General features: G+C 44.2%; 1 long non-coding RNA gene across 1 annotated transcript; it reads right to left on the bottom strand.

The window, feature by feature from the left end:
• Nucleotides 1–254: 254 nt before the first annotated feature.
• LOC134541674 (uncharacterized) lies at nucleotides 255–4,164 on the bottom strand. Its single transcript, XR_010076678.1, has 2 exons — nucleotides 3,913–4,164; nucleotides 255–2,127 (listed from the first exon to the last, which is right to left on the bottom strand). It is a non-coding gene; the product is annotated as an uncharacterized LOC134541674 (long non-coding RNA).
• Nucleotides 4,165–9,268: the final 5,104 nt, after the last annotated feature.

Below are 9,268 nucleotides of genomic sequence, written 5' to 3'. Positions count from 1 at the left end.
TGGGTTTAAAATAAGAGTGGTGAAAATTAAGTAGTTAAGATACCTGAAAGTTGACAGAGAGAAATTGGAGGTGTGCTACATTTAAAATGAAACACAAAAAAATGACTTGCATGAACATGGAAGTGTTAATAGTTCATATTAAAATAAATTAAAATTGAAGTTGTTCTACTCAGAAGTGTATGCAGAATTTTGTTATGAGGGAGGAAGGGGGATGGGGAGGAGGAAAGTGGTATAGCACTTAGCCTGCTGTTAGCTTTATTTTTTTTTGGGGGGGGGGGGGGGGGGGGGGGAATATAGATTTTTCTTTTAGGATTTTGGGGGAGGCATATATACCTCTTGTCCCTACATATACCCCTGGTAGGTTCATTATTAAAACAAGACCTCTTACAATCCTTGTGTTTTCATAAGATAGCCAAGAAACCTAAGAGTTTTTTTATGCATAAGTATTTGTTATAATAGCCATCAGTCACAATCAGTTACATATTAATTTACTGTATTAGTCTTTTATTTAAGTTAAATTTTACTTAATATAGTTAAATAAGCTGTTCAAAGGCTTCATCACATATTTTAAGAAACATTTGATTTGATCTCTAAATACTATCTCAAAAATTGCTTATTTTAATATTCACACACATCTAAGCACAGATTTAATGGTTATTGGTTATTCTGATGATAAATAGAAAGATAAGAACAGTGAGTGATGATAACAATTCATAAGATATTAAGATGCAGTGTGTTGACTGGGGAGGTGCAAGGAATGGAGCTGTACCAAACTTTATCGCAAGATGAATCATACTAAGTCAATATTTGTTCCTGAATTATCTAACTAAATGCAATGTGTGCCATTTAATTTGTTTGTACTTGTCTCGGTCTCAATAAACATACCTACATTGATTCTAAACTTACAATAATAAAAATTAGTTCAACATATTTTTTTTATATTCATCCACATGAAACAATGTCTATACTGTATACAAATGGGCTCACTGGCAACAACTAGCAGTTGTACCTGCTGGAACTTGCATTGATAGTCAGCTAGCCTAATGAAATTCTTCCATGTTATATCTTGTTTACACAAAAAAAAAAAGTAAAGAATGGTTATATACAAGCATTGTGAAATCTTTGACTGGAAAAACCTTGATAATACTTTTAGTCAGCATACTTTATAGAATGTGTGCTTTGTTATTAGCACCTCCTTTATTATAACTCTGCCTCTATAATACCTAGTGTAACCTATACAATTCATACTGGTAATGATTAATAGTACAATTTAAAAATAATAAAAAAAAAGAGCAGCATTCAAGAAAGATAGCTGGCAGCTGATGAGAAGCATTGGGAATATGTGCTTCTGAAATGGTAACAAGAAATTTGATTAAAAATGCATCAAAGAACTTAAAGGAAAGTTAAAAGGCATGCTGGAAGCATGTGCTAAAATTGCCAATTATGAGAAAATATTGTGTTAAGAAATCATTTTTTGTATCCTTACAGACATGTGCATTAATTTTTTTTATTGGACAGGCTATTAATAGTTAATATTAATAATTGTTTAATTATAACCATCCATGGAAATAATTGAGCTATTAAATAATACACTCTTTGTAAATATTTTTCGTTTAAAACCAAAACAAAGTCTGAAATTGCAAAATTTTTAAATAAAAAACCTGTAAACATGAAGCAGCACATGTATGTATGAGATTTACTTTAAATAACAACCTATCATTAAATGATTCATAGTATCTATTTTTTACACACAAAAAAAAACAATGGTTCAAAAAAGCCACTGCCAACTCTCTCAGGACAATGAGATCATCTGCTGAAACCAGAAAACAAAAAGTTAACATGTGTTTAATATAATATCCAAGTTATACTCAAAAGTAACATGGAAATGAGTGAACACTATTTTCATTTCACAATTTCTTTAATAAATGCAACAAACTTGATAACAAAGTATTTATTAAATTGCATAGCTTGTTTCTTCATGTTTCTTCATTTTCTAAGGTTTTCCAACTGCTATGAGGGTGCAATCTGGCAATTCGAAGGGATTTTGATGGTTTCTTAACAATCTTCTCTGCCTTCTCCTCCAGTTCGATATTTAGCAGAAAGGCAGCAAAGGCCATTGTGTAGAACCTGAAATATTTTCAAACATTAACTAAATTAGTGTAATATAGTTTGGTAGGCTACTAATTGTTAACAAGAGGGCCTGATTAATAGAAATAATTTTTAATATGGTATTATTGAGCTAATATTCCTCGATGTAATGCATAACTGCATTCATTTTTCTTTAATTTCTAAAAACAATTTTAACTTTTTGACTTCTTTTCCAACAATTCTCCATGAGTGTGTTGTAATTCCTTAAGCAGTTAAACTAGAAAAATGCCATTTTAATAGCTTGTTAGGTTAGGTAAATCAAAAAATTTAATACATGAGAATGATTGGTTGGCTTAAGTAAGCTACATTAAAAATACTGTGTGATTTTGTGAACTGTTTCTTAAGTTATGTTACCAACAAAAATAATAGGTATAAACTGTAGTGTGGTTGGTTAGGTTAGAGTTAGCTGTGTTACAATATATAATTCTTAAAAACTGTTAAAATGAGTTCACAGTATATTTAATATAACTACCATAACCTAATAAACTGTCTACACTACTTTCAAGTACTGTATTTGTAGTTAACCTAATCAAACCAGCCATTCCCACCATTAAGTTTGTTAGATGAATTAAAAATAACAAAAAAAAATAGTGTGGATCTGTGTGAATGGTTAGTTAAGATAGGTTAGTTACATTAATTGTACTACAAAATATGTGTGGATGGTTGGTTAGGTGAGGTAAGCTTAATTTTCTATTAGTAAAACAATGTTACAGTATTGATAGCCTATGTTAATTATTGGAATCAATGTCTGAAAACTAATAAATAAATTTAAAAAAAAAACATATGGAAAAGTAGCTTTTCACCAGATTTACCTCATTATACAATATTTAAAATGCAGCTAACCTAACCAAATGTAGACATGAATAGATTTGCAGTATTTGAAGTGTAGCTAACCACACATAACCAACAATTGAAACAGTAAACAACTTGAAATATCTCAACAGAAATAAGTATCAAGGTTAATAATAGGAACTCAAAATTACCGTTTTCATAAACTTATTTTTATAATAAAGCCTCGCCTCCCCTACATAAAAGCTCGAAATGTTATTTAATAGAATCATCCTGCTTAAGGAGGGGAATTCCTAAATAAATTATTCATCAAGTTATTTGTTTTATGATCAGCCCCACTTGTTAACAATTACCAATGTTAACACACTTAGGTAATAGAGCCAATATGTAAATTAATGAGCACAAATTAAAAATTTCTTGCACAATTGAACACACAAGGAGGCCGGAAATAGCTTTCTGAAACTAAATAGAGAAATATACCATTTACTGTCTGAAGTCTACAAGCGCACAGATTAAACAAAAATGCATGTTGAGCCGTTCGTAGGCAACGGTTGAGCAAATACCCAAACACAAAATATGCATAAGCAGCCTATTTGAACTATTTATAGCTATGCTATGTTCATAATGTGCGTGTAAATAATATCGCTCTTTAGGTTAGGATTAATTTGATAAGCTATGACACGGCATTTATGTATTCTTCTTACCTACTTTGATCGTATTTAAACCACTTCATAATTATTCCACACAAACTATGCATTGAAAACAATGATTTCATGGTACAATTAATAAACAGAAATAGCATGTTAAAAATAATGTTCGCGTGTTAAATATACACACGCTAACCTAAAACAATTGTTTTCGTTTAACTTCATCGCTTTACATCGTACTCGACTATATTTAAAACAATAATGTGCGATTATAATGCCGTTTTTAGGACGGGAGAACATTATTTTTAAGAGTAATTATATCACTTACCTCACAATCGCTTCGTATCACCACTTGAAATGCCCGTGATATATAACGTAGCTCGGTGCGATAAATATCACTTGAAAAGTGTGCTCGTAATCAAAGTTTGCGATATATACCGCCACAACGTCATCAATATTCGAAGTTTAACGAAACACGATGTGTTCGTAATCACGTTGCTGGTTCCTGCGATATTCTTCGCAAACCTTCGTTATTTATCGCAACTTATAACGCAAAGTGTGTGCTCGTAATCAGCCCGCTGGCATAGAGTAAATAAAGTACTAGTACAGAGTGGACACTCAATGCTATTGCAGTTCTACATTTTTTTTATTCTGAAATGCCCTAGTTGCTATACAAAAACGCAAACTTGACAAACATTAAAACAAAGTTGCAGTGGCTTAAAACCGAGATAAAATACCTTCTGGAGTAAGACTTACGTTTAAAATTATAAATAAATTTTAATTTAAATACAACATTGATCGTAGAAAGTACAATTTGCAGTTAATATGCTTAAAACACTAATTTGAATAGTAGGGAAATTTTCAGCTTCAACTGAATGTTGGCAAGCTTGTGACTTTTTTCGTGCATGCATTAATATTTATTAAAATATTGATTTCCCCCCCCCCCCCCCCCCCCCCTTTAAGACAAATCATTTAACTAAATATCGGTAAACGTAACATATAATGATTTAGGAGAGCAATTTTTTAAAACAATAAGTAAATTTCTTACCTTCGGGACAGTGTTTGCCTTAAACTCATTTTGGTTAAAAATGTTTTGTTTACGTATCATAACATTTGTTAAAATGCATAACATGTAACATATTTTCGGATTATATTAAATTGCTGCTTTTTTTTTTTTATGTCCAAGAAACAATTTCTGTTCTAGTAGAATCACGTTGATTGAAGTTAAGGTTAGGATTTTCGTAGGTACCTACCGAGTTGCATTACAAATCGCAAACAAAACTAATGCATAAAAAAAACGTGCAGAAGTATTTAATCATTAACACAGGCAATGTGTATTTCTGGCAAAATTTAACTGCCTAAGATGTACAATTTTCCCACAAAAACTGAAATGAAGCTGTTACCAATGGCATCTGATTCTTTATGGATTAGGTGAAAGTACAAATCTTTCTCGTATCTTCACTTCTTGAAGACAGGTGTATATCAATTGTTAAGGGGAAAAAAACACTTTAATTTCAACATAAAACTTAAAAAGACACTTCATTTTATCGCAACCCTCACCTGGGTAATTGTTCCGTATCACGTATCCAAGTTTATTTCTTGATCCTGTTGGCATGATCATGTATGATTTATCCGGTGGCACATGATGCTTGCTGTTTTAAATAATGTTAAAACAGCAATCATCATTACCACAGAATCATGCCGATTAGTATCAAGGGATAGACTTGGATACACAACACATAATTTTTACCCACAACTCCCTCTCGACCTAAAAATAAAATTCATACAAAACATTTAGACTAATTAAAGTACATAAGCAGCAAGTTTGAGCAGAATTTGAGACTCATTGACATTTAGAACAGTTCCTAAATATTAATGTATTGTGTGCTTGTCAATGTGCGACTACACACTACCTAAAAAGAGGAAATTCTGTAGGGCATGAAAACAAAACGCTCATCACTATTTTAATTACACAAAACTTTTATTTTGTTTCGTTTTAATAATTTACACATACCTAGTTTCGTCAAGCGGAAACTTAAAGTAAAGTTAATTATTATCTCTTCTCTTGTACCAGTAGTTAACACAACACGTAGCCGAATCAGGCATATTTCATAACAGTGATTTAAAAAGTAGTTCATGAAATCATTGATATTATTTAATGAGATTACTATTTCAACATGATTGAAACAAAATTTCCTTAGAATTTTTTTATTAAACCTAATATTGCTTATTTCAACGCCGACGCCATTAATTTGACGCCAGCCGATAGTGCGCCTCTTAGTCGCACAGGCCGCGATGCCTCTCCGACGCCTCTCAAAGCCGTGTGCCACGAACACGCCCGCGCGTGCAACATGGTGCAACGAGTGTGAGTGCACCGAACGACCCGCAGCTAGCACCACTACCGGCCACCTCGGCGGAAGCACTCCGCCGGGTGTGGCAATGTGCTTCCGCCGGACTATAATAGCATCAAGGGCACATGTTTTCTCTCACAGACATAAACTATGTAATGTATATTTCATCAAATGTTTTTATTTGTTAATTCCATTGTTCAACGTGCGAATAGGTCCTAAACTTGGCCGCGTCTGTTTCCCGCGCGCTGCGCTTCTGGCGCGCAATTGGCAGGCCTGCTGTAGCGCTGTGCTACACGAGTGAGTCAGTACCCACCGGGAGCTCGAAGAGGCTGGTTGTCTTCGCGCAACGTTGAGAGGCCACCTTCGCGCTAATTCAGCAACCGCATCTAGATCGTGAGTACAACACCACTGGTCGTGCATCACCGCGCATCACCGCGCATCACCGCGCATCACCGCGCAGGTCTTAGCAGCAACGTCCGCCACGTACTGTTCGCTCAAAACTCCCCCCTCTCCATAGTAAGCGGGGTCATCGCCGAACAGCCGTACACGCGCAGAGCTCTCTAACCCCGAACAGTCGCGGCCAGGGGATGGATAGCACCATGTAGAGGTTGATGTGTAATAAAAACCACACTTCACGTAGCAGAGTGCATCATTTGTAGTATAAGGCGTCTTGGGTGGCCTAAACAGCCCAAGGATCACCTCTACGGACACGTCCCTGCCTCCCGCCACTTGGCCGAACCCAAACCCTGAGACCCATCCCGCAAGACTCGATAGCTTTGACGGGGAGGCAGCCGGAACGGTGTCAAAATGGCGCCCACCTAGTGTGGCAACATAACAACGCCGCAAACGCCATCCGAATCGCTGAAAATCCGGCAGAGTTACGCGTAGGGACAGCACAAAGGGGAGAGAAAGCGCGCGCAGACGTGCAGGCGCCGCGGAACGGGACGCGCCGGGGTAATCAGGCCACACCACCCCCCTCCAGCACTAAGATCGTTCGCTCACTCCCTCCCGCATTCCACGGTTCCACCCCCCCCCCCTGCACGCGTACAGATCGTTCGCTCACCCCCTCCCACCTAACCCCTCGAGTGAGAGTGGACTGCCGCGACCGATCGCGCGCCGAGGACAAACGAGCGCGCCCGAAGATCACCGAGCCGTCACCAGCCGCGGCCGCGTAAACAACCGCGTGGCGCGTGCGTGCGGGCAAGACCGCTCGGTCGTAAGCGCAAGGGGGCGCACCCCCGGATCTGCCCGCGCCCGCCACCGACGCTTCATCCCGACGCTCGGGTCGGACAGCCGCGGATCGCGCATGGACAAGAGGCCGGACGTAGCCATCACCATGGAGAGCTATTGCGCCGGGTGCGGCAAGCCGCACACCACCAGCCACAGCACCGGTGAGTACCCCCACCTGTACTGCACATGCGAAACGGTACGCGTCAAGACGGAGGGGCAGCCCAGAACCCAAGCGGGTCCCCAGTGCGCCGCTGTCCACTGTCCCGGTTACCGAGGCGAAATAGCGAGATGCCAGCAGTGCGGAACAATTAAACACCGCGCATGCGCAGACGCGCTGGAATTCGTAAATTTCCGGGACGGACTTTTTCTGTGTGGGGGGTGCGAGCGACGCGCACGAGGGCACCCAGGGGGTCAGCTAGCTACCACGTCCCGCCCCCTCACCGGGCCTATTACCCTCCCGGAGTTCGCGGGCCTCAACCACGAGGATCCGCGCGTGTTTTTGCGAGCCTGCGAGGCGAGGCTCGTGCGGCACCTGATAACGCGGGAAGAGTGGGCGGAACGCGTGAGTGCGCAGCTGCGCGGCGAGGCGCGCGAGTGGTGGGCCCAGGCGGGCAGCTACGACGCAGACTGGGAAGACTTCGCCCGCCAGCTGGAGGCGCGCTTCAATGACACCCGAGCCCTGAACACATGTCGGAGTGAGATGTTTAGCCGTTGCCAAGGGGACAAGGAGGCGGTGGAGACGTTTGTTTATAACAAGCTCAGACTATACCGCCGCCTAACACCCGGGGGTCAAACTAGCGACATACTGCCCTTCATAGTGGAGCTAGTGTCCCCCGAACTTCGCCCATTCTTGCGCGAAGCAGTGACTCGCGGGCTGGATGTTTTTCTCGCACGAGCACGAGCCGTAGAGCATGACCTCCAATCAGCTCGCAGCGCCAAGGGCGTCGCGACGCCCCGGTCAGCCCCGTCCACCAAGGGGGCGGCGCGCGCAGAGGTCGAACATGCCGTAGTGCCGTACACGGGCCCGCCGCCGCCGAGGGGCAACTACCGGCCCACCGACCCGTCCCCGATAAGGGAGGGAATGCCCCTACCGGGCCCTCCTCACCGTGGCGCTGTACAGACGCGTCGCGACGACCACCGCGGGGGAACACAGGGCGCCCAGGACAGCCGGCCACCCCGCTGCCGCTACTGCGCGACAGAGCAGTACCACTGGCACACGGTGTGCCCGACCCGCGAGGCAGTCTGGCGAACGCGAGGGGGCGAGGTGAAGCTCCCGGGAAACTCCGTCTAGGGGGCGGTGATGCAGCTGGCCACCACCCCCCAATTAACAGCCCAGCTCCGCGGAAAGACTCACCCCGGCGCCGCGGAACCACCCAGCCGCCACCCCGCCCACCTATCACAGCTGGAGAGGGTCCGCCTCACCTGGTCGCGGTGTCCGCGTCCCGCTCCAGGTCGCCGGCGAGCGACGCCGTCCACCTGGCGTCGGCGCCGCCCCCGCACGCTGCTGCGGGGGCCACTCAGCTGCCATCCCATCCACCTGGCGCGGGTGGGGGCGGCCCGCCTCACCTGGTCGCGGTGTCCGCGTCCCGCTCCAGGTCGCCGGCGAGCGACGCCGTCCACCTGGCGTCGGCGCCGCCCCCGCACGCTGCTGCGGGGGCCACTCAGCTGCCGTCCCATCCACCTGGCGCGGGTGGGGGCGGCCCGCCTCACCTGGTCGCGATGTTCGCGTCCCGCTCCAGGTCGCCTGCGAGCGACGCCGTCCACCTGACGTCGGCGCCGCCCACACACGCTGCTGCGGGGGCCACCCATCTGCCGTCCCATCCACCTGGCGCGGGTGGGGGCGGCCCGCCTCACATGTTCGCGGCCTGCCCCAGGTCGCCGGCGAGCGACGCCGTCCACCTGGCGTCGGCGCCGCCCCCGCACGCTGCTGCGGGGGCCACCCAGCTGCCGTCCCATCCACCTAGCGCGGGTGGGGGCGGCCCGCCTCACCCGTTTGCGGCCAGCCCAAGGTCGCCGGCGAGCGACGCCGTCCACCTGGCGTCGGCGCCGCCCCCGCACGCTGCTGCGGGGGCCACCCAGCTGCCGTCCCATCCACCTAGAGCG

Source organism: Bacillus rossius (assembly GCF_032445375.1).
Source record: "Bacillus rossius redtenbacheri isolate Brsri chromosome 4 unlocalized genomic scaffold, Brsri_v3 Brsri_v3_scf4_1, whole genome shotgun sequence".
NCBI classification, from domain to species: Eukaryota; Metazoa; Arthropoda; class Insecta; order Phasmatodea; family Bacillidae; genus Bacillus; species Bacillus rossius.
The sequence above is the reverse complement of the archived record's forward strand: the minus strand, read 5'-3'. Positions and strand labels throughout refer to the sequence as shown.